The 26,836-nt window shown below is 40.1% G+C and overlaps 1 protein-coding gene across 1 annotated transcript in view; it reads left to right on the top strand.

Moving 5' to 3' along the window:
- Positions 1-22,504: 22,504 nt before the first annotated feature.
- Positions 22,505-26,836, top strand: part of flrt1a (fibronectin leucine rich transmembrane protein 1a) — a 63,705-nt gene continuing 59,373 nt past the window's right edge. The window contains exon 1 of the mRNA XM_088012252.1: positions 22,505-23,271. The gene's annotated coding sequence lies outside the window, so the exon portion shown is untranslated. The remainder of the gene's footprint in view (positions 23,272-26,836) is intronic.

Genomic DNA, 26,836 nt, shown 5'->3' with positions numbered 1-26,836 from the left:
AACTCCTCCAATAATCTCTTTTTGCATTTTTAATAATCCTTCTTACATTTGCTTGCAATCTCTTGTATTCATTCAGATTCTGAAAATTATGATTTCTTTTTAATACTTTGAATGCTTTATTTCGTTTTTTTATAACTTTAGTACATTCTGATGTCCACCAGGGCACCAACCTTCTGTCTCTTCTCCCGCCTTCCTTCCTTATAGCCTGATCAGCTGCTTCAAGTATGGCATTACTTATAAAAGAATTTAAATCATCAATACTACTATTCATGTCTACTTTTAACATTTTTATTTCACTACTTTTCCTAAATTTTCCCCAGTCCGCAGACCTAAAAGACCACTTCTTTATCCCTTTTATACAATACCTCTCTATATTTAGCTTTACTTCCATCCTAATAGGATAATGGTCACTTCCTATAGTTGTTTTATTTAAAACTTGCCATAAACAAACCCCTGCTAAACAATTTGAAACTAATGTTAAGTCAACTGCTGACTCTGTGTTATCTCTAAAATTAATTCTAGTCCCACTTCCATCATTTAAACAGACCAAATTTTTAACATCCATTATTTCTTCTATTATATCCCCATTTTGATCATTATGATGACTCCACAAAGAGCTATGCCCATTAAAGTCCCCACACCAAATAACTTTACCCTCTAGAAATACCCCAATTTCCTCCATTAAATCTAATGATAGTCTTTTACATGGATTATAAAAGTTGATTATTTTAAATCGTCCATTTACTGTCCAAATTTCAGTAATGATATATTCTAACTCTCTTCCTTTAGCTAATAATCTAAACTGAATTCCTTGTTTAATAAATGTAATACACCCTCCTCCAGATCCCCCCTCTCTGTCTCTTCTAATGCTTTCATATCCTTTTATAACAAAATCAAGATTTGGTTTAAGCCATGTTTCTTGAATACATATAATATCTAAATCATCTTTATACTCTCTAATAAATCCTTTAAATTCCTGTCCATTTGCAATAAGGCTTCTAGCGTTCCATTGTAGGATGATCAGTTTTTATCTTCCTGTCCTTCGACCTTTCCTTCTGCCCCTAACCTCGTATTTATGTGTTCCCAAGATATGTCCTTAATACCAAAAAACCTCTCTGCCCCTTTCACAATTATTTTGATTTTTTCTGTTTTGTGCTTAACTTGATCTGTACAATTAATTACATATGCAATGAACAATAGAATTTTTTCAACTGTTAACCCAGTTTCAGTTCCACTCGGTCTCTGTTCTGTTGTTGGGTTTGGTTGAACTTTCCTTATAACTTCCTTAGGTTTCACTCTTTTAACAGCTTCAGCATAACTTATATTATTAGTAGCTTTGACTTGTTCGATTTCCATTGCTTTCCTTCTGACTTCACATCCTCCATAAGTCACCCTATGTTGCCCTCCACAATTACAACACTTATCCTTCCCATTTTTACATTCATCATAATTATGCTCTCCTCCACACTTTGGACATCTTTGTTTTCCCCTACATGCAGCTGCAATGTGTCCATATCTCTGACATTTATAACACCTGAGAGGAGGAGGGATATATGGCCTTACAGGGAAGCACATACACCCGACTCTTACCCTTTCAGGAAGAACTTGTGTTTGAAACTCCAACATTACTGAGAGACTTTCCACCCTTTCACCTTCCACTGTTCTCATCAATCTTTTGATTTTACTTACTTCACCTCCATTAATACTGTGTCTAAGTTTTTCTAGATCTTCACCAACTGGGATACCTGTGATCACTCCTCTTACCACTTTACCCTCTCCCAAAATCTTTATCTCAGTAATCAGTTTTTTACAAATACTGTGGGCGTTCATCACCTTGTTTTTCTGTTCTTCATTCCTCACTGTGATCAACAGATTCCCATCTCTAAGAGTCTTAGCAAGTGTCAGATCTCCAAACTTCTTTTTTAATTCTCTTGACAGAGCTAACGGACTAAGTTGTATCCCTTCATCCTCCTTCCTAAACTTTATGATCAACTTAGTTTCCTGCCCAACAATCCTCTTGCAACCTGCATTATTTTCATCTGAACTATTTTCTTCTAGACTCCGTTTGCTACTACTTTGTGTCTCCACCAACCTTTCTTCCTTTCTACTTCGTTCTCTTCCTGATCCTCTACTACCACGTACTGGAGTCCAGTCACCAAAATCCATTTCATCGTCTCCCTCATCCTCAACTTGAGTCGCCATAGCAGTCCAGTCACAAACCAGTTTATGCCAACCGCCAAGATCAGCTGTTTCTGTATCAATTCTGCTCTGTCAACTCCGCGATCCACCTTCGTTAGCCTGTCCCAAAGCGAAGCCAAAAAACGGAAGTGCGTAACGACCTCCTCCCTGTTGATTGATCCCAGCTGTGTCTAGTTTCCTGATTACCCTCCCTGTTTATTTGGTCCCACCTGTTGTCTTTGTCTGTTGTTGGATCCTTGGTTGTATGTCATTTGTTGTCTGCCTGCCTGCCTGCCTGCCTGCCATCACAGTTGTACTGTGAAGTCCTGTGTTGGTTAGCTCTCTTATTCAGTTTTTCAGTTGCTACCGGTATTTAGCTCTGTGCTATTGTCTCTGCCGTGCTGCCTGATCTGGACTGTTTTTGAGCATCTTCATTAAATTAATCATTTTCTTCTACAACCTGGGTCTCTGCGTCTCTCCTCACCACTTCTCAACCACCACATCTGACAACAATAATAAATCAGAAATGACAACAAACAGTCAACGTGACTCCCAAAACTAATATCCACGTAAATTTTGAACTGCTACATTTCTAACTTCCTGTAAAGATGAGCTGTACTACACTGCTCATGCTGATGTCTACATAAACAGGACCCCTTGTTTATGAGGGGGTTTGGTTTCAACTTCCAATAACTATTTTTGTCTTCCTCCATAAAAGTATGACAAAAAACCCAATGAGAGAAAACGCTACATTCCTAGCAGGCAGCCAACCACATCTGAAGTTCACAACTTTGAAAACAACCTTGAAACAAAGTTGCTACTATTCTCACTTTCTGTCACAACAAGCTGTGCCGCAGGGCTAATGCTAGCCTGAAAGCTTTATTGTACAAATTCAATGAATTAAGCTGCATTTTCAGCACAGTTTGTAGCTCCAACTGCAAACAAAATCATAAATTATCACCTTTTTTTTTTTGCAAACACTTTATCACAGTAATAGTGAACAGAACACATTCTATGACTCGGCCTTCTTGACTTAATTTTATGTGTTAATCCAGGCATTTTAGGACACGACAGCAGCAACAGCAAGGCTTTTAGCACTGACTTGTTCAGGACTCCGTTCTTTAGCAGCTCTGTTGTTGTGATGTGTACAGCATGTGATGCTACGTTGTCTTGTTTAAAAATGCATGGTGTCTCTTCCCTGGGAGAGACACTAAGATCAGAACATTGCATCTTACTAGAATAAAAAAAAAAAAAAAAAAAAAAAAAAAAAAAAAAAAAAAAAAAAAATCTTTGTATTTTTCTAAATTAAACGCTCCCAGTGCCGTCCAGCTTAACTTTGCAATCACATTCCCACTTTGTGACGCTGAATGTGAGATGAGTAGGAACATACGGATGACCCGGTTTCTGAGTGATTTAAATGATATACGTTCTTGTGGTGCATGCAGAATCAGAACCACTATGTGTGCACATACAACGGATTTCATTTTCGTTTCACAACTCGCAGTGTGCAGACATTACTTAGGAATATAAAAACTTCAGATATGCACACTCATCGTGATAAAACACTTCTGCTTATTTATTTATTTTCTTTCACAGCAGAGTAGCTGACTACTCAGGCTGCGAGGCGTTCATTGTGTTCATCAGAGCACAATGAACCACAGTCTGGGAAGAAAGTGTCTCAGTGACGGCTGGTTTTAGCAAGTAGCGCTCTGAAGTGGAAGGTTGAACTTCTAGAGTTGCAGCAGGAAGTAAAATCTCTACTGGGGCCTTCTCGCCAAAAAATAATCGTACTCAGGCAAGAGTAGCACTACAATTTTAACCAAGTAAAGGAGAGAAAATCCAAGATATTACTCGAGTAAGAATGAAAAAAAAAAAAGTATTTGGTAGAAAGCACAGAGTAATTGATTTGATATTTTAAAATAATGCTGTTAAACAGACAAAATATAGAATTGTGTGGAAATTCTGGCATTTTAAATACTAAAGTAAAAACACTACAAATAAATAATAATAATAAAAAAGAAGAAATGTAAACTGTTTTCAATATCTAACTTTAAATCAAATTAGTTGGTAAAGTGCATATTGCAACAGGGTGATGCAGTCGAAACACATTTCACTGGGAAAACTTCCCACTACGAGATGTTAAAAAGGTTCTGGTGCTGCGTGTCACCTGTTGCTGGCACCTCAGTGGTTTCTTGTCTACGTTGCTCTACGTGCCGCTGACAGACGTCTGCGCTTGATCAAAAAAGAAGCCGCATCTTTGCATTTTAGTCTCTGAAGTTCCTTCTTGAATCTGGAATGTTATTTTTGCCGTACAGGCAGAAATACATAAATGTTTTCCCCCCGTCTTTCTTGAACGAAGAAAGATTAGCTTTAAAACACTCCAGTTGTCCTGCATTTGTTAACAAGTTGCAGATCTTCTTTTCTCCTCGAACACTCAGTTTTTAATGAATCTGTCTTCAGCATTGATAGATACATTGATGTTTTGGATTATATTGAGAAGTAAGACTGACCAAATCAAACATGAAACATCTTCTATATATCCTCTCTATGAAGTTGACATTTTGTGAAATCTCATTCTGCATGTTGGCCACAGATTCTCAGTATTTGTTCAGAAATGCACAAACCTTTTTTCCCCCCACATTTTTCACATAGCAACTGGAGACTTTGTTTAGAGTGGATTCTATTGATGAAAATTAACAAAAAGTAGTTTAAAAATAATGAAGCAGAAACATGGTGGTGGAAGCGTCATGCTGTGGATGTGGAGGGAGGATGATCGCAGTTAATAGGAAGATGGATGGAGAGTCGCACAGGACAATCTGAAAGAAAACCTGTTAGTTACTCACAACTGAATGTTTTAGATCAAATGGCCTAGTCAAATCCCTGACACAAACCCAACTAGCTAATCTATACCAGGACGTTAAAACTGCTGTTTTAAAGACGTTCTCCATTAAATCTGACTGAGCTTGGTGTAGTAAAGGGGTTGAATACAAATTCTTGTAAAAATAAATAAATACAATAGGGAATATCATTTCTTTTCTCAACTATTTTCTGCTTTGTTTAGGTCACACAAAATTCCAGTAGAATACCCCAAACTGTCTGGTTTTAATGGGAGAATTTTGGAACATTTTCAAACAATTTGAGTACTTTTGCGAGGTGCTGTGAAAACTCTCCTCTGCTCTCAGGCACACGTTTGCAATAATTTAGAGAAGCCTGCCGTGCTATTTCCCTTCGCTGTGGCTTCACCTCGTGAAAATGTTCAAAACAACACAACGAAATGAGCGGGAAACTAAACAAACTCCACCGGGGGATTTCAATGAGGACGTCGTGATCACATGTTTACGTACGCTTCAGTCCAAAAAACGCAAACGGCCCTACCGGGATGACCAGCCTCCCCACACGGAGCGCGTGTCCTTCATCTGACGCCACTCAGAGAGCGAGTCTCACCTCGTTAAGTCTAAAGACGTCAAAGCGGAGAAATTTAGCACTGCTGGAGTTTCGCAACGTGAGATTGTCTGAATAATACATAATCCGCGTTTGTTTTGCGAGAAGCGCTGTTAAAAGTCTGGGGGAAGCTGTTCGTATGCATCATTAATATCGCACTCACACATCCCCATGTATAATGAAAAAATATAATCTGAGTGTTCTCACAGATGCCATGGAAACTGTGCTTAAGTTGACATCCTGGTGCGTGAGCACATCTTGAGAGTATTTTTAGAGCTTCTAGTGGCTGGTATGAGGCCTTGGCTCGATGGCCGTGTGCAGTTTGCATGTTGAGGGTCAAAGCCATGCATCCTGCTTTTACGATTATGCTCAGTGGCTTTTTGAATGCCCTCTTTAACTCGAGTTTTCAGAGAAAATTGTAGTCAGGCTTTAGCTTTGTGTGTAGATTACCTGAACGCAGACAAGATGGTGGCAGAATCACGGATCTTAGAAGAAAAAAACAACAAAAGTTCAAGCAAACTCCAAAGACAAAAGAAAAAAAAACCCATCAGGTTTGGAAACCAGCATGGCAGCAGATCAGAGAGGGAAATAGAAGAATCTGGCAAGGAGTGACAGTAGCTGAAAGGCTTGTAACTGCTGGGGATGTGATTAGTGGCAGCAGAACCAAGAACCGAGATAAAAACCAAACTCAAAGCCCATAGCAAACCAAATTTTTATGAATAATGATATGAAATGTAAATATATTTATACCACTTGACCTTTTTCAAGCTTTTTTTATGCAACAACCACCAATTTTAATGTGTTTTATAGGGATGTTATGGGCAATACATAATTTTGAAATGGAATAAAAATTAATTCACTTGAGTCAAAACTTGTATGCAAAGAGCCTCAAAAGATGCAAATTGACAAAGCCTCTCAATTGAATTTATCTTTGGACTTTGACTGGGCCATTCAATACACGATTACGCCTTTATTGAAATCAACCAATTAGACTTGGAGCTCTGATTATGTTGTGGTACTGCAGGGTGAACCTTCGCTCCACTCTCAATTCAAAAGTACTCTATTGTTCCCAAATGAAAATGAAATAAATAAATTAAAACATATTAAATCAAATCTTCTGCAGACTTGCAGGTTTTCTTCCACGACTTTCCTCCATTTGTCTTTCCATTAAATCTGAGTGTCTTCCCTGTCCTTGAAAATAGCAACTCCCACATCATTATGCTGCCGCCACGGTGTGTTCAGGTTGTCGGGTTTCTACCACACGCAGCGTTTTGCGTGCAGGTAAAAAAAAAAAAAAGAAAAGAAAAGACGAACCTGAAAACAGGATCCCGCTAATGACTTTTCCCGCTCGCATAATTTCCCAATCACGCAGCACTTTCTGCTGCTTTTCCAAATCAAATCCCCAGCGGGTTCGTAGATGTGATGTGACAAAAATGTAATATATATAAATATATATGAATAGTTTTGCATTTCAAATTAAAAGCCAGCAGCTCAGCGGGCTTCCGTCAGCCCCGTCAGGGTATCAGACGCAGAGGCTGCGAGTGGCCAGTCTGCCTTTTAGGACACACGGCTCTCAAAAGGACAACCTGTCATGCGTTATTACGTCTATCTGTGATCTGGGTCAGGCCCTTGTAATGCATGAGCGCTTTTTATGGGCAGACACAAGACCGACGCGCACACACAGGATGACCGCTCCAGATGAAACACAATCGAGTCTATTGTGGAGAGCGCTCTGCCCTGCTCTTATTAACAGCCTCCAAATTGCTCTTTGCTGATGCCTGCGCGTGCGCACTCTCGCGCGTGAGTGCGCGTGCGTGCGTGCAGGAACTCTCTCCGAGCGCCTGCGGCCATCACTCAGGCCTCCCAGCTGCAGCCGCTGCGGCGCATTCACGGGACGACATATTAGCTGGAAGTGGCACATGCAGCCGTAGGAGACATGAAATGCGTCCTTGCCCTTGTGCACAAACAGCAAAGCATAATAATCACCAGCCTGCTGCCCCCTCCCCCACTGGTTGACGGGGGAAGAGCCGGTGGAGAGTGAGGGTAAGAGATGGAGGTTACGTGGGGTAATAATAACGCACAATGAAGGTGGAAATCTGTGTTGTTGCTCCCTCGTTATTAATTCACTGCCTCCTCTTGTGTTGACTTAAAGTGTGATATTTTTCTCTTTTTTTTTTTTTTTTTGCCTGATCACACAGTCTTCACAATTTCCCCAAATTAATTCTGATATGATATGTTGAATATTCAGATGCCTTGCTTTATTTGGCAAAGACTCACGGGTTTATTGCTGCTGCACCTCAGCAGAACATCCTGAGCAACTTGTCCCCTTGACTGCCATGAATATGAGCTCTGCAGTTTATTTTATGTGAGATAATCCCACCCAGCGAGCAGAAAATGTTTAAATCCTCTTTTTTTTCTTTAGACACAAAATGTTTTAGTAATCCTCCGCTGAAAATACTCCGCAAGAAATGCACAAGTTAATCCTGTTTGAGTGATTCCTGATAAAGAAGTAAAACACAACAGCTGTTTGAGGGAAATAGAAAAACTGCAGACAACTACGTTCAACGAATGGCAGTAAGATTGGTTTCCTGCAAAGTAAGCCTTTTAAACAGATGGACAAACAAAATGTAGTTTGTAGTAGTTTTTATTTATTTATTTATATCTGAAAAGTGTGGAGTACATTTGTTTTTCAGCCTAGTGAGTAAATTCTTTGTATAAAAACTAATAAAGCACCTGGCACATTTTGAAGATTTTTCATTCAAACTCTTAAGCCTGTTTGATATATTATAAACACATCAAATAATTGAATAAAAATATTACTGCCTAAAATGCAATAACGTATCATTCCTTTAGTGTACGCTAGATCATTGTATCTGCAATTAATAATTGGATAGCAAAAGGTGATTAACAGGAGATTTTTTTTTTTTTTACAGAATTTGAACCAGGTGAAGGTAAAACTTCCACCTGAGGAGATTTGGGTAGAATATATTATAGACAAAGAATGTTTTATATCTTAAATACAGAATATATTTATTTTTGTACAGTTTTGGTTCAGCTACGGCATGCTCTGACTGTGTTGTTCTTTAATAAAACGGCCATCTTTACAGTCTGTTTACTCCAGTTGGCGACTGATTACTAAATTAGTTGAGTTTGATTTCAAGAATCTATTAATCGCGATTAATTTGATTAATCGTTTCAGCCCTACTGCTTTTACTTGTCCACTACGGTTTGGTGACAGAAATAATTCCCCCCAAAAAAGAAATCCTTTTGGAAGCCAGCGTTTTCTACTACCAAGCTACAGCAAGGCGTTGTATTTTAGATGTCCAGTTATATTGAGGTCATTTACTGTAAACGCTCAGGTATAAACAGGAACAACTCTCCCTGAAGACTTCCTGACCCTGTTAGAGGTCCGGCAGACGCTGCTGCACCGGGCCGGACGGATGGGGGAAGGTGTGACGGAAAATCAACAGCAGCGCCGGTCGGTCCACACCGTTGCTTCTCTATTTGGCACAGAGCCTTTTTTTTTTTTCTGTGGCACCAGGGAGCTGGACTGCTGCTCTGACCTCCCGGCGAACTCCGAGGCCTCCTCTGCTCGCTCGCTCCACATAAAACCATTTTATGTAGCTTAGTAGAAATAAAAGGCTGCAGTGCACTTGTGACTCCCTGCCCACATGCAGGGGGAGATGGGCGGATCGATAGACGGCCCTCGGTGTTCTTCGTGCTGGGAGAGACGGGCACTGTCGGGAGCGCCGATGCCGTTTTTAGAAGACGTCCAAATATTTCCGTCTCCCACAGCCCAACACAAACACCTGCATTGATTGGAGGGCCTTAGTTTGATTTCACCATCAGACTGTCTGCTGAACCTGGGAAGAGATGTAGCAGCTGGACATTTTTCCTTTTGTAGCAGATTTCTGAAGCTGACTAATTTCTCTCCGGTTAACTTGTTAAACGTTTTCTCCCTCTGGAACCCGATTAACGACAATGACGACATCGCTTCGAGGTTCGGGGTCCGATCTGCTGATGGGGGTTTTCAGTCAGAGTTTCTTCTCATTGAGTCCTAATGCAAACAAAGCAGAACAGCTCCTTTTTCTCTCTGCGACTTATTATTAGAACCAAAAGAGCAAGCAGTAAAAAAGCCGGGCAAAGAAAAACCACTTTGACTCTTTGGACAGGAATAAAATCTTAAAACAAAATGGTTGAAAATAAAATGTTTTCACATTTCTATGAAAACCAGAAGCCAAATAAAATTTCCTTTAACGTTTCAGTTGCATCTTAGCTATCCCTTAAGTCCTCTCTCTGTGTTGGTAATCTGGAAGGAAACGAGCGGGCTCAGAAAAGTGAGATTATTATTTATCCTCCACCTTTCGAGATTTAACCCAGATGAAAGATCGCGATCTCCTAACTACTTCAGGTACAGTGAGTTAAAAAAAATGAGACAAAAAAATGTAACAACAAATTGTTAAAGGAAAACAAAAGGGGCCATAACTTAAGCTAACCATTAAGCTAACGCTCGTGGTGGCAGGATTCAGACTTCTTGGGTCCAAAGCTTCCACCAATTAGTTAGGCTCTGCTTAATAAGAGCTGAACTTCAGCTGATCCTGGATGATATTTCCTTATTATTACTACACATTTTCATCCTTTTGCTAACAGTTTATAGAGAGGCTACACAGAGAACCAACAGGATTACAAAATGTCCAGAGCGTTATTTATGCTCAAGATCGAAAGTCGTCAATGACTTGATGTGGCACGTTACAAAAACTGGACACTCCTCCTAAATTATTGATAACAAAATGGACGCTAGTCCAAAGGAGCGGCAGGAATTTCTAAGAAGCCTTGTGAGCATTTCTTATGTGACAACAAAACTAAGCTAAAAACAACAACAAAGAAAGCATGTCCTCTTTGAAACATAGTGGTGGGTGCGTCATGCTCTGGGGTTTTTAAATTAGCAGTATAAATCTAATCAGTTCAGACCCAAAACATTCAGGGGTCTTCCAGGGACCTGAAAATAAAGATAAACTTTAAGCTTTAGTATCGCATTGAGTCCAGACGTAACACACAGATCAACACAAGAGCAGTGGCGGAAAACTGGAGTTTTGAAATAGGCCTCGCCCGAGTCCAGAGCCGACACTGACAGAACATCTGTCAGACATCTGTCAGAACCTCGCAGTCTGAGGGTCTCTGGAGAATATTTGCTGAGTGGAGTCAGCAAACATGGCTAAGTCAAGATGTGGGATGATGATATCCACCTGCTAAAGATGGCTGAGAGCTGAAAATAAACCAAAAAGTCATAGCAACCAATAGTAAAATACCTGCCAATAATATTACAAAATCAGGTGATTTTAAATGTTTATAGTGTTAGAAAGATTTTTAGCCACTGATATAATAAGAACTTTCTGGTAAAATGAAGAAATTATGTCATTGGTTGGTTAACAAACACATGCAGGTCAGATGACTGCTGTTGTCTCTTTCAATTACAACAGAGAAGTGATTAAACTATGAAATTAATTCAAACTGTTATTAGTTTAACTGGATTTATAGTAGCCTTACCCTTGATCAAGGTATATGACAACTGTAGCTTCAATTGCACCTTATTATTTTTAACAGAAACCAGTAAAAAGTCTTTTATTCCTAAGACATTGCATTTATTTTGTTTTGCAAAGTTTTAATTTTTTATTTTTAAACATAATTTATGGCATTATTGGCAACTGTTATGTCAATCCCTACAAAGTTTTGTTTTTCATGGAACATTTTCCACATTTCTTTGGCTTTATAACAATTAAAATGGCAAAATTTATGAAATTATTGGTCGTTGTTACTTTTTTGGTGCTTCAGATGTACAATACAGAATAAATATAAAACAAGAAATGGTAAGAAAATAAAATCCCAAATTGAAAATTGAGATTAAATAAATTATGCAATTGTGATAAATGTCCCTTTTTTTCTGGCTTATTTTAAGACCAGAAAATGAATGAATACATTTTTTTTTCAATATTTGGGCTTTTTATGCCAGTACAATAGAGAATGCAGCAGTTTATACTCTTGAAAACCATTTTTTCTATTTTTCTCATCCTCTATTGTTCAGTTTACAAGAGAAATTTTCCTCAGACAATTTAAGTATGCTCTCCTTTGGCTGCTGTGACCAGTCCTGTTAAAAATACAAAAATTTAAAAAAACCCATAGTATGTGTGAGCGCCACACTGTGTGAGAGGATTTCCTCTTCACACTCGCCCACACCCCAACAATATGCCTGCGTGGTAAAGTGTGTCTGCCTCTCCTCTGCCTGCGGTATTTTAGTTCCGTATGCTGCAGGACGGAGCGAGGCGGCCCAGCGGGGTGGAAAATTAGATCATTAATTGGAAATCATCAACAAGAAATCTTTGATAAGTAATTTAGCCTCAGCGGTTTGCCGGGCAAGGGGTGGGTGAGCTTTGTGCTCAAAACAAATCACCTTATTAAAATAAAAGGGGATTTGTTTTTTTATATCAGCAACAAACAATATCAGGTCTGTAGATTTTCCTACAGAGCATCCACTGATGATGCTCTATTATTGTCACCAACGCAGACTTTTGAAAACAACAATTTTCTTGTAATTAGCAGTGGTGGGCTGACAGAGCCAGCAGGGCCTTCTCTGCCAGTCCTAGAAAATTGAAAAGAAAAAGTGTAAAATGTTTTAATCACATTTAATTTGATCTATAATAATTTTTTATTCTATAAACGAGTTGCTTAAGGTATTATTGAAGTTTCACTGTAATTTCCTACTTTAAAAAGTGCCTTTAAACGCAACTGGCATTTGCAAAATGGCGGCCGCATCGGCTTCAACCTAGTGGTAGACCTATCAAAATCGCCCTTTTCAAGACGCTTTTTCACGGATAAAAAAGACATAATTAATAATGGAAAACAAATCCTCATGATCATTGCTGCAAAGTCAATGACACAGTAGAAGCGACTATCCATTCTCTTTCACAACGAGTGAATCTGCCGGGTTTCCTTGGATCAGTGGTGTCAGAACTGGGCCAAAATCGTTAAATTACACAGACCCACGAGCCAAAAACTCATCACTCTTAAAAACATTGAAACATAAAAAATTATAGTCTTATATCATTTTTCTTTACTGCTCAACAATAAACTAAGCATACAATAATCTTAATTAAACAAATAAAGAAGTCAGATTTTTGTAGGAAAGTCAAGTTTAGGTCATTGTAGAGCCAAAACCTCAAAGGGTTTTCACGTTTTTGCCTTATGAGAAGAAAGGAATCCAGTTTTCAGATTCATCTGGGCTGGACTGAAAAAAAGACAAATGCTCAGTCAATTCTCAGCAAGAAACAGGATTTGGGTCACCCTTTCTTTAAAACGTTTGCTGTATTTTGACAAGTTTAAAACATTTATTAAAAGTAAATTTTACTAAAGTTTCTTTAATATTTATACAAAATTCATTTAGTTTTTTTTTTTTAGTTTTTTTTTTAGAAATTTGCAAATTTATTAAAAAAAAGTATAAACATCTGTATAAACTACTCAGAAACACCTGAGTATCTGAGTAAGACTGGATAAATTTGGTAGGTACATCAAAAAGTCTTGCTATTCAAAAAATACCATACGTTGTTATGAGCATTTCACATTTTAAGAATATTTTAATTTGTCTGTAGTTATAATTAAAGATGAAATAATTTGAACCAAAAATCTGACTGCAGTTTTCGATAATCTTTCTGCATCAGTGTTTTGCCTTCGTTGTTGTGAACTGGCAAGAAATAAATTGAAATTAAAATTTGCTGCAACAATTCCCTCTTCAATAACCACCTGTATTTTTTTATTAATCATTTTGCATTTGTAAACAACACCACACACCACTGGACTATATCTTTATGAGCCGTCAACTTTGTATATAGATGGTTTTGCCTGAGTGAGTGTTGGAGGGGGGGGATCCTCCCCAACATATTATGGCAAAATGGAGGAGCATCTCTGGGCCTCGACGCTAAGCAGGTAGATGGAGTCCAGTCGGACTGTAATGGCCGCCTCCCTCATGGCAGCAGGGAGAGGAAAGGTCTCGGGAGTATTTAGCGGGCGAGGGGAAACAAGGTCGGACGTAGCAGATGAGGCCAACATGACTTTTATAAATATAATCAAGCTGCCCACAAGGACAAACAAACAAAAAAAAAAACGTGTGCAGCAATTTGGGTGTAGCAGCTGCCAGCTCGTGACATTTAAGTTGAATTTGACAGCTGCTTTGTGTTTAGTTGAGTGGTCTGGCTCAGTTCATTTTGCCAATGTGGCTGTTATCATGTTATAATGGATCACTAAACATATCAGTATGGTTAGATGGCTTCGGCATTGTGGGACTTACATGAAAGGCTAAAAATGAAAACCTTTTCCTCCTTGCTTCCTTCCTTCTGTTACTATCGTTTTTTTTTTTTGTCCCATTCTTCGTCCGCAGCCCGGTCACTCCTTTTTCCCCCCTCCTGTTTAAGGCCTAATGACACGCCGTACCCGCCTAGTGCCCATTTTATGCGCTTCTTAAGTGAAACCGCAGCCAGGCGAAAGCTTTAAGTGGAGACCGAACATTAAAATGTAAGTGACAGAGCGGGTGAAAGTGTGGTCGTTTTCATAGTTTGAGGCCCCATTGAGAAGTAAAATGGTTGGAAAGCGGATACTGTTATGGTTCTGCTCAGAACCCATTTACTTTCAAATGAAAGAGAAATCTCCCCCAGTTATGGCGGTACTTTGAATGTTACACCTTTGCCTTGGTTTTATCTCGCTAGTTGAAGATGTTGAATGACAAAGATGTGCGGATTATGGATTATACAAATCCTTGCAAAAAGTACTGATATCTTTGAGGTTTGCACAGTTTCACAAGGTAATATGTTTTATTGGGGATTTATGTCATCTGCCATAATTGGCAAATAAAATATGAGAATTATGTACTATCCCATTTGTATTCAGTCCCCACTGCTCTAATACCTGTAATTAAAATCGAGCTCAACCGTCTTCGTTTAGAAGCCACCACGTTAGTAAAAATATAATCTCAATATGTTGTGTGAAGGCCAGGTGGTTTGTTAGAGCATGCTAGTGAATATAAAAAAAGTAGTTGACCCACCTATTCTGTGCAGAACTGTAAACACTAGGAGCTGCCAGCGTTAATAGTGTTTTCACATCTAATAGTCTAGATTCAGTTCAATAGGAGCGTTTTGTTACATTTTCAGCAGGTGCAGTTCACATTCACACCGCACTGTGTCAAATGAAACAAGCCGTTTAAAAAACCTGTTCACCTGTGGTGGCGCTGCACCAAGAACCAGTGTCAGGAAATGACACGTAAAAGACCACAAGTCATTTCTTCTGCTAGCGCTAAACTCTTGCATTTGTTTAGGTTGTATTTACCCAAAATGCCCCGTGTTGTAGTCCGCTTCCTGCTTTAGGAGCAGTCTCCAGTTTGGCATAGCACCAGAGTTCACTTCAACCGAACCGAAGCCTGGTTTTTAGACGGATTAGTGTTCGATGATGCATTCACAACTCTCCAAATGAAAACAGACGTTCCAGACATTCATCCTACAAAACCCAACAAAGACAGCTACATGTCCACAGGTACAAACAAAGCAATACTGGGTGATCTTCTGTCTGACTTGAGAAATATGTTGACTCTGACGCAGAAAGTAAAATGTTGAGAATGACGTACGGCATGTAGTTAAAGAACTACAGGTTTGAAATGTTTGCTTTTATTTTCAATGTAAGAATAATATATCCTTCCACTTTACAGTTATCTGCTGCTTTGTTTTTGGATTTTCACCTAAAATCCCAATAAAATACATTAATATTTGTAGTTGTAATGTGACAAAATGGTCAAAAAAGCCGAAGAAATACTTTTACAAAACATATTTAGATGTAAAATTCCAGTGAGGTTTCTGAAAATGGCTGTAAAACGGACCACTGTTTAAAGCTTCACCTCCTGCACTTGTTAAATTAAAATTAATCTTCATCAGATTATTACAGGATGCTGAGTACCTTTTGTTGGGCATTTAGGACTTCCATAACAATTTCACGTTTGTTTCTTTAAGATTTTAAGTTTAATTTGATTAAAATTATTTAAAAAGAGAAAGGCAGGAGCACTTACAAAGCACACTCAGGGATTTTTCATTACCCCGGCTCATTCTGACACAGCAGGCCCGATATCACAGCTCTTGGATGTTTTCTCCAAAATGAATGCACCATCCAGCGGCTCCATTTTCAGAGTTTATTCAGAAAATGTCTCCCGAGATGAGCGCTCACGCTCACATAAAACGGCAAAGGTATCTTGTTTGTTTCGCTATTAAACCATGAAACAAAAAAATACCTTCCAAGGACACACAGAGGGGTTGATTCATACATGAGTTGTGTGACATTGAGTAAAATGTTGCTGTTTTCGGAGGCTGATGAAGTTGCCGAAGGAGTAAAAACGTTTCTTAAATCCACCCACCCAATTGTTTTCTAAGATATTCCTTATTTTTGTGTTTTATTAAACTCAAATGCCCAAATTTCACTTGTAACGCGCACACCAGACGCCACAGCGGTGCTCCGTTAATAGGAAACTCCACTGATTTTACACATCAGAGTGTGTTTACAGGTGTTGAGGAGAACTACTGTGAGCAGAAATTGCATAAAAGCCCTTTGTGCCGCTCCCCGTGGAGTTACACGCTATATTTAGCATAGTTTGGGGGCTGTATGATGCCTTCAGTCAAGCCTTTCATGGCACAGAACTGAAGCAATCATAACCATGTATGGTTTTCTTCAAAGCCACTGGTTCTTCCCTTTGACTGGAACAGCGAGTTTACCTCAGAACGCAGCAGCCGCCGGTCCAGCGCCGCCTGAAGTCTTTACGCCGCTCCGGCTGCAGTTCACAGCCCAGCCTGGAAACACATTAACGGACCAAGGTGAAGAAAGACGGACGACTCCTGTGAACCGTGGGGTAAAATCACTGATATAAAAATGGCGGATGGCTTTGAAAGGGGGAATAAGGAAGCCTTTTGCTCCCAGGCGTAGAGGTGTAAGTACTTCTACTTAAACTGAATTTGACTTTTGAGGCTGGCCTGTCTTTATAGATCAGACATCTTTTGTTTGTGGTGTTTCTTTCACATAATGTATAGCTGTTCCTGAAAGAAAGAAAGGATGCTAAGTTGAGTTTATTGTACTTCCTACTCTTGATAAGGACAGTGGTCACTGATGGCTTCAAAGCAGACTTCTGTTAAAACCGTTGCAGTCATGTTTAAAGGTGCAGTATCAAGTAAGATCAACTTTTTTGATTTGACCTTGATTCTTTCACACCTCTTTCGGGTCTCCCCCACTCAGCTCCTTCAGACTAGCCATCAGCAGTTAGCAAACACCTGGTGGAATTTAATTTCTCTTTGTTATCAATATCTTTTCCAAATCAACACCCCTATAAATATTTTAGTAAATGTAGTAAGTCGCAGAGAAACCACGTACTTTTGGCAGTCATCCACAAGCTTCTGGTGTAGCTCTGGGTAATGGTGAAGCTCGTCTGAACTGGTTGAGTTCCTGGAACATCAAGTCTTCTAAGCATCGTCTTAGAGTTAAGGTCAAGGTCCTGTCATGATTTTTGGCCAGTTTCTGTTTGGTATTATTTCAAAGATAATCAGTTCTTTCTTCAGTACATGTCACGATCCGTGTTACTGTGTGTTATTTTTGAGTTTATTTTGTGTGTTGTCCTGTTCCCCGTGAGTCTCTGTCCTGTCCTTCCCATTGATTGTTCCCAGGTGTGTCTCGTTCCCTTGATTACCCCTGTGTGTATTTAGTCCCCCCTGTTGTCTATGTTCTTCGTCAGGTCCTTGTCTATGGTCAAGTGTATGCTGTCTGCGTTTGTTCTGTCCGTCGTCCCAGTAGTACTGGTTAAGTCCTGTGTCGGCGTCAGCTCCAGTTTTTCGGTCTTTGTTTTCAGAGCTACCGGCGATTAGCTGTGTGCTTGTCTATCTGCCGTGCCGCCTGTTTCCTGGACTGTTACTGAGCAATATTATCATTAAATTCATCTTATTCCTCATCTTACCTGGGTCTCAGCGTCATCTCCTCACCTCACCAAAACCACTTCATGACAGAACAATTTTTTTTTCTTACCAAGATGGTCAAGAAGCGCCACTTCAACTTGACATTAATTGTTTTGTGTGTTTTCTTTCAGTCAAAAAAGCTATGTTTTGCTGATCACGATTGACTGGTGTAAACGACAAAAAGAGTAAAACATCAAAGGGAGAGAATAATTTTTATTTATCAATGCTGTACATCTGTTTCTGTGTGTATAATTTGAACTCTGTGGATTGGAGGGAAATGTAACTTGTGATTCCTGTTTAAAAATAAAAAAACATCAATGCATCTCTAGAAAAGCCCTGAAAAGTAATGTAAGCATGTAGTAAATGTATTATTATCGTCTGTCTGTCTGTCTGTCTGCATGAAGTAAGGCTTTGCATGTTCTGTCACTGGTGTTTTACTCGTCAGCCTATTTACAAGAGGAAAAATTTATTATCTGGTGCAAAACGGACAAAGTTAGCCACAGCATCCCTGTCAACAGAGAATCATGGTGTGTCCGCTTTAAAAATTTCCTGCTTCCTTCATGTCATTCTTGACCACCCTACCTTAATCGGCCACCATATTTTATTTTCCCTCCTTCTTTCAGAACCCCCTGCTTTCTCTAATTAGTGTTTCTCCATTAAAAGTGCTCACAGGCCCCAGTGGCTTTGACTTTTGTACTCCTGCTAATTATCTTATTACTGCTCAGCTGTACTGCTGGATGTCCAGGAACCTAAGCTCATTCTAGCATCGCATTAAATGCAATTTATCTTCTGGAGGAAAAGCAAAGCCCGATGAATAAATGTGAATTGCACTCGTCCAATTTCGCGGAGCCCTCGCGTCGCGTTGTGGTGCACGTTTGTCCATGATGATGGAGAAAACGGAAAATGTAAAGAACGGCGTCATTAATAATATTCAGCACCAATATCATTGCCAAACTCAGCAAAAAAGCAGAGTTGTTCAGCTTTTAAATGTTTGTTTTTTTCTTTAAAAAAACATGTTTTTAAGTATCTGAGACTGCTCAGAGATTTGACAAAGATTGGTATCATGCTTTCCAGTCCTAGCTCAATTGTCCTTGTTTTTTTCCCCTGCTTGTTCAAATTGCACTAAAGTGCTCCATCAATATCTTGCTTTCAAGCTGAAGGCGGAAAAGTCGTGTTTCCGTAGCAGCCGTTTCAGTTCAGCGGGCTGTTTTTCCTGGCTATCCTGACACAAGTCTTTCTGTGCGGTCATTAAGGTTTTGTACCTGGCCTTACACGGCCGCCCAAAAAAGTCAATAAAAAGCCACTGTAGCTGTTGTGAGGCGACAGCACAAACGTAATCAATGCCCGGTGCTCACGGCGAAGAAGTGCACAGAAAGCGTTGAAGTCAAAGTGCTCTCTGAGCGTGGAAGGAAAAATCCCATCCAAAATGAGCTGAAAATCTGCTTACGAGTAAGAAAGTGTTGCACTTTGCCAAAGAGTGACACGTTGCCTGGTCACAGCAATGATTTAATGACGGCGAGGACAAACTAATCCAGCCTTCAGTCGTCTTCTTTACACAGTTTGCAGCCTGAAATGACATGATTGTCAGTCTGCTGTCTGCTTGAGCAGATTGTAAAGGGACAGGATGACAGGAGAGTTTGTGGGGGGTTTTCATCACAAGTAACACATCCAGTGACTTGCAAATGTATTCATGCACCCTGAACTTTTTCACATTTTGTCATATTACGACCACAAGCATCACATATTTCGTTGGGATTTTATGTGATATGACAACACATACAGCAGAGCTTAGTTGTGAAATGGAAGGAAAATTAATAAAAAAAAAAATCTCAAGTGCATTTTTCATTCCCTGCAAAAACACAAAATCTTGCCATGTATTTTTTTTTGGCCTAGTTCCTAAAGCAACTAGGCCAAAAAATGAAAACCTGATTAAAAATGAGGTTACAAATGAATGCAAGTTCATTTGTCTTGAAATAAGACAATTTATCTTGCAAGTAACTTTTTAATAAGATATATTTTAAAATATGTTTTAAGTAAATTATTCCTTAATGATTATGAAAAAGTGCTAGTTCAGATTCACAGTATTATAAGTATTAGATGTATTATAAGCCTGGCGGGTCAACAGGCTTAATTTGTGCCCCTACCTGGCCAAGCATTGGTCATTTATTTAAGTTTTTTTTTTTAATGTTTGCATTTAAGACTTTATTGTTGGTGTTCAGATATTAATCTTCCAATCTTTCAATAACACATAATTATCAAGTGATATTTTCAAATTTTCTGTCAGTTTTAAACATTTTTCAACTCAAAGCCCTAGCGCCCAAACACCAGGCTTATCAAGTTTTCTGGGGGAAAGCCCTGCGAGTATTTCACTTAATGCATAGGAAAAAACATCTTGTTCTGAGTTAAGCAATCTGCCAGTGGAACTAGTGCTTTTTACATAAATATTAATTAATTAGATTAAAAAAGCTCTTATATCTTGATATGGGTCTACTAATACGGTGGCTAAAGATAATTTGTTCTAAATTTTGGGGTATCAGAGTTAGGGAAGCTAAATACAAATGCACGCCACACTTTTCAGGTATTTACTCTGAAAATATTTTCAAAATCTTTCCATTCCACTTTGCATTTGTGATCTATTTTGAAGTGGTCCATCATATAAAAGTAAAAATAAAATTCATAGAAGCTCTTCGGTGACGCCATGGAAGTGTGATTACTCCTGCGAGGCGCCGTCGATGAACATTCCTGCTTTGCATTCCTTCCCCTGTGAACGCAATCAAAACCCAAACCACCGATCAGGGGAAAAACAACTTAAATGCGCAGCTAAACCAATAATGAAGCCTTTTACGTGTGAACACGCCTTGTAGAAGTCGCGGTGGCTGTGTTTAGCAGTATAAGGTCCATATGCTTCTCCTTCTCCTCCTCCTCCTCCTCCTCCCCCCCACTCTCTTTCTCACTATCTGCTTCTCTCACTTTCCCACTGGGTGGAGGAGCTATAAATTAAACTGGGAAATTACTGCTAACTGTTGGAATAAATTAAGGCGCTTTTGCGTCTGTAAACACCGTCTGACTGCGTAATTACACTCCCACTCCCGCTGAGACGCCATGGAGAGGGAGCGCGGCAGAGACGGAAAGCAGCGCGTGAGGGGCCGGGTGGGGGGGGGAGGAAGGATGAAGTAAATATCGCAGAGGGGTCAGATGTTAGTCGCTCCCTCACTGTGAGCTGGGCGCTGTGAGAGACGGATGAGGCGGGGGGGAAAGGTCACGTTGAACATCACGATCTCAATTAGCAAACAGTTAAACACACGGTGATGGTATGAAGGTAAGACCCTCAAATATTCCTCTATAGCAGCGTCGACTCAGGTGTGAGTCGGTCTAGTCAAAGTCAAACGAGGTTGGAACTTCACATTCAGAGGCTATGCTGCAGGGGTGTCCAAAGCGCGGCTCAGGGGCCGTTCGTGGACCTTTGAACAATTTTGTGTGCCCCCTCGTCTACAGTGGTTCAAATTTCACCCTCCAGTGGGAAGTTTTTTTTTTTTTTATAATTTCTTAACACAAGAATTTAATTCTTCTCTAATGGAAAGTGTTTTTCTTTTATTTCTTATAATTGTAATTTTTTACTTAAAAAATGAAAAACTAGATCACATTTATTCTATTTTAGAAGAAAGTTTTCCTTTTTGTTGCAGGAAAAAGACAAAAAGATTTTATAGATCAAATAAACCAAAAGGAAAACTACAGATGTGTAATGTGTCTGCATGCACCTCACAAAGTATGCGGGCATTCTGATAGTCAACCAAGCCCAGAGCCAGACAGACCCGGTCCTCAAGGACAGCGTCGCTATCACTCTGAGCATACAGCATTACGGGGCGAGTCCATGTTCCATCACCAGGCAGGCACATTTAATTAACACGTCTGAAAATGTGCGAGCGACTGTAAACCAACATCAGCTGCTGACACTGAGTCATGAACTCAAACATGGTTGTTGACATTAGCCAGTACAACACAACCGCTGGTAGCTGTGCTCTCCGCTGCCCGGGCTGCAACATTAATGAGGGCAAGACTTTATATACATGTGAAAAAAAAAGTAGGCTTGCTTGTCTTAGGTTTTCATTTTTAATTGAAAAAAAAAAAAAAAGTAGCAAGCAGTGGAAACCGTGTTAGAGCTCAAACGTTGACTTACAAGAATCAGCATCTACTCATATCTTGTGATGTTTGTTCTGTCTAAAGGGGGAGACTGGAAGCTGTGACACCGTGTGCCAGCATCAAGCTCCTTTAATAGGTATCCTGACAGCACCATAGAGCTGCCTGTGTCCTCTGAAGAAATCAAAGGGGTGTGATGATTCTTGATTTTGTCGTATGGATCAACACCAAACTGCAAACGTATTTAGGGGGCTTGAAGAAAGTTCGCTGCAAGCCACAAAATGGGGCTCAGCCTGCATGTGGAGGACGGTTCCCCAGTCAGCTAACATCAGTATTTAACTTGCTGACCAACAAGGAAACAAGCAAATCATCGTATGGGCGACACATTTGTTTTATTTTACAGGTATTTCCTAAATGATTGATTTGATGCTCTGATGTTCTGCCCTGAAATCTGCTTTTTCACGGATGTTTGACGACGGAAAAGGAAACGGGTCGCTGTAAACATTGTGGACTCCAAAAAGGTCCACGAGTTGAAACGAAGTATCTGAGACACACCTCAGTTTCAGCTCTGCCAGAGGGTCATGGATGGATGGATGGATGGATGGATGGATGGATGGATGGATGGATGGATGGATGGATAGATGGATAGATAGATAGATAGATAGATACCACTTCTAAAGGCAATTTTTGATCATTATTTTACTTCTTTTAGGGGCATCAAAGTAAAGGGGCACATATAAAACCGAACACTGCACTTTTATATATATTTATTTAAATAATCAAACAAATGAAACCATGCATCATAGATAGATAGATCACTGTTCAAAGCGTGCCTAGAGGCTTTCATCAATGTTTTCCTTCTTTTCTCCACCAATCTCAGCTGGAACATTGGAGGGTTTTTCTTCTTCTTCTTCTTCCTCCCCCCATCTCTCTCTCTCTCTTTGAGAGAATAAAACACGTTTCCGCGTCTCGGGGCCAATTTATTCAGTGCAAATAGCACATGAGAGCCAGCGCATTTTTTTTTTCCCTCCCAAGCCTGCAACGGATGAGCGAGCACGGACCGCTCCGGTGACTAATTACCATCATAAACCCCGCACAAGTTCTGCGGGCGAGTCCGGCTCGTTTTATGCCTCCGTATTACCGTGCAGCCAGTGCCGCAGCGGGGAGATAATCGGGCGGAGGGAGCAGTTGCACAGAGTAGACGGAGAGAGAGAGAGAGAGGGAAGAGGAGAGGAGAGGAAGGGGCTGGCAGCACATGATCACACGGGCTGTATCCAGTCACTCATCTACTGGAGCGTTCATAATTGCGGTGGCGTCCACATATGGGAATACAACGGTGGCGAGATTGCGATCGCACCTGATTCCGGAGGACAGCTTTCGGGGGAGAAAGGTGGCCAAATCCGGGGGACTTAGCCTGAACCAGCCGAGGGAAAAGGAGAGAGAGACTGAAAGGGAGGGAGAAAAGGGAAAGAGCGGCAGCCCCGAACACTATCCGGTAGGTGAGCGTTGATTGATGTGCCCGGACTGCCAATATGCTTTTCCATCATCCGATCTGTGCGAAGAAGAAAAACCACCTCAGGAGTGTTTTACCGCGCTGTAGCCCCAACAAGTATCTCCCTTTTCTTTTTTCTTTCTTACTCAACCAATATTCGTGGCACGGTTCAAGAAACAATTAGGTCTGTCTGTGAGACAATACATTCGGCTCTCCGCAAATGCCAAGGCAAATGATTGAGGATGCGGCTGTCAGTGAATAGCTGGCAGCCTGATGTGAGGACTGGGTTCTGGTTCGAAGGCCCAGCGTGGGTATTAAAAAAGAAAGGAAGGAAAGGAAGAAAGAAAAATCTAACAAAAGAGGGGAGAGCATGAAAGCTTCAGGGATTTTGCACTGATTGATTGGCTTCATGCAAAAACATCAAAACAGCACAGTAAGGCTGTTTTTTTTTTCAGATGGAATATTTCAAATGCTTTTAACCAATTTTATTTCTATATATAGTTAGTACTGTTGATGTCATGTACTCCATTATTAGTGCAGACTTTTATCTCCATCTTTCCCTCTGGTGTTGATTAATCAACAACTTGATCAGGTAAGTTTTAGAAGCCCCACCCTGCTGGATTTCCATTTATTTTATCTGATAAGGACTTGTGGACAGAATTACTGCGTTTATAATGCCTGTAACCCCTACACACACACACACACACACACACACACACACACACACACACACACACACACACACACACACACACACACACACACACACACGCATGCTACCACCATTTATGCCCATTAAATTGTCATTAGGGTTGTAAAACAGCTGAAACCAACACAACATGATCCAAATCTAAACGTAAAACTGAGAAATATTTTGCTTTACAGAATCAGAGACTGAGCAAGTGCAAACTGATGGGGCAGAAAATATGATAAATAATAATGCATCTAATCTTTGCATTGTTTGCCTTCCTATTTGAACAATTTGGGCTCAGCTTGCACCATCCACTTTATGTAACTATGTTGAAATGTTTTTCTTACCCTTCCAGCTTCTTTTTTGTACTTGTACGCAAATAATTTGGGATCTTTGTTAGTAAACTAGGCCTAGTAAACTACACCTGTTCCGAAGTTTAGCTTAAAAACTGCAAAAAGATTTTCATCACTCTATACACCCTTTGGATGACAGTGATCAGCTAGCCGACAGAAGCACATGGATGGTGATGGTTTAACACTCAAGCAGCATAACTGTTGGCTTTTCTACTTTTACATCTTTGTGCAAAGTGGGTCAGTTACTTGGCAGCAAGAAGGTTGTGGGTTCGAGGTTTGAGTGAGCTCTCTCCGGGTACTCCAGCTTCCCAAAACACAACGTTTAGGTTCGTTGGTCCCTCTAAATTGGACCCTTAAGTGTGTGTGTGTGTCTGGTGCAGTACTCCCTCCTTCCTACAAGGGAAGGCAGGTTTGGCCAGTGGATGAACGAACGGACGGACCATGAGACCGGGGTATTTAGATTCAAGGTTGATCTGTGAAAATCTCATTGCACATTATTGCTAACTTAAACTGCTATGTAGCCATTTATTTTTCTTTGTATCTTAGTGTTTTCATGGGTTATGGGGATTATTACTTATACATATGCTCACAGAATATGTATCATTTATTTCTCTATGTTGCCTCTTCAAAATTTTCCATTTATTTGGGTTTTGATCCCTGTTTTGGCATTCTGAGTCGTATAAACTACGACACACTAGAAGACCTTATCTATACAAAATAACTCTAGATGGAACTGATTGATAATATATGTTGAAATCATAAAATCACATTTCCTTCCTTTAGATGAGTCAGATACACACAAAAAAGCTAAATTCTCAGTTTTTTAAGGATTGCTAAGAGACCCAAGAGACACCCAATGACAAAGTTGGGGTACCAAAAAAAACCCCTAAAACTACAAAGGTACAAAATGGCGTTTGGGCAAAATGAACAAACACCAGTGGGATAGCTTCAGATGCTGCTTCTTAAACACCTCCACCAAGACCAAAATTTAACTAGGACCCTCTAATCATGGCAGAGGAACAATCCAGATGATCAACGCCACCGGCTTTCCTCCATATTGCAGCTCTCTTAACAATCCCCTGGACCGAAAGGGGGAGAGGAAAACAAAACCAGAGCTCACATGGATAAGGAGAGGCTAGAGACACGCCTGATGTAACGGCTTGATCTAACCTGTGCTCGTAGCACTCGGGCGATAGACAAACAGATGGCATCTCCAAAGGAATTCATCTTGTGGATGCTGGAAGAGGTATTCTTGGACGGGCTGGCCTCTGACTCGCTGGCAGCGAGGCCTCCGTCTGGCAGTAATCATGGCAGCAGTGCTGAATGGCCTCGCTGATTACATTGCACAGTCATACGACTTCCACTCACCTTTAAAAAAATATATTAAAAAAATACAGCAAAATCCTTCTAGCAGCTCTGCCACTGATGCTGCTGAGGGTTGCTGAACTGATTTGCATTTCTCCATCGCACATCAATAGATGCGAGCTATTGAGATTTGCAAATGCATGAGCCGCCTGGGCACAATGCAGCCTCTTCCAGTGCCATCAGATGTTTTGATATTAACATGGTTATTGAATGGTAAGGCTGTGTCTTGTTCATTTGCAGACAGAGCAGACCCAAAGTGTTGCAGGCGGAGTCTTTGTAGTGTTACGAGTCTTTGTGTGATGTGTTGCGTTTGATGTTTGATTTAAAGTTATTGCCAAACGCTGTTTACACCGCCGAGGACATTGATTTATTGCAGGAGAACAAAACTTCTGATTGCCTGTTCGGTTTTATGTTGTTCCATATTTTACTGTTCGCACTATTAGAAACTGCTGGGTAAAAAAAACACCCCCCACATCCCAGTTCAGGTTGTTATGCTGGCTCATTCTGGGGTTAAATATGGACCAATCCGACGCAGGCCAGCCCCAAAATGGGTAAAATGCCTAATGACTAACGTTATGACTACCAAAGCATGAGTTGAAAAGAATAAACCCACAACTTAGATGAGTAAACCTTTAATATTTAGTAAAACTCTTTGCTTAAATAATTTTTCAGTCGTAAAAATCCCCTTAAAACACTCTGAATCCAGAAATCCAAATCAAAAGCCGAAGCTCACCGACCAATCCCTTTCTCAGTGTCCAACATGGCTGCATGCCTTTACTGAAAGCTGCTAAAACAAACTATTAATTAGCTGTTCTGATGGATTGCTCATAGTTGTTTGTCCCAAAATAACAGTACTATAGTTTCTGACATCCAAAGAGATCCCACACCACTGGGGTTTGCCATCACTCCCAGCTCTGAGCTTTGCCTTCTGGGAGAAAGCGATGGCTGCCATGTTGGGGTCAGGAACACCACCAGGTTGTGAGAGGCAGTTTTGTTGAGATACCCCTACTCCTTAAATAATTATTGGACTAAACTAAATATTTTTCACAGGCAAATTTAGGTGTAGCTAAGGATCATAGTTTTGGAAAATGTTATTTATTTTGGTGTAGAGATGTTGTTCATTATTATCTCACTGGCTTATGTCATTGCTACTAAAATG

Source organism: Poecilia mexicana, unplaced genomic scaffold, assembly GCF_051168715.1.
Source record: "Poecilia mexicana isolate PSO_F unplaced genomic scaffold, ASM5116871v1 scaffold_14, whole genome shotgun sequence".
Lineage (NCBI taxonomy): Eukaryota > Metazoa > Chordata > Actinopteri > Cyprinodontiformes > Poeciliidae > Poecilia > Poecilia mexicana.
The sequence above is the reverse complement of the archived record's forward strand: the minus strand, read 5'-3'. Positions and strand labels throughout refer to the sequence as shown.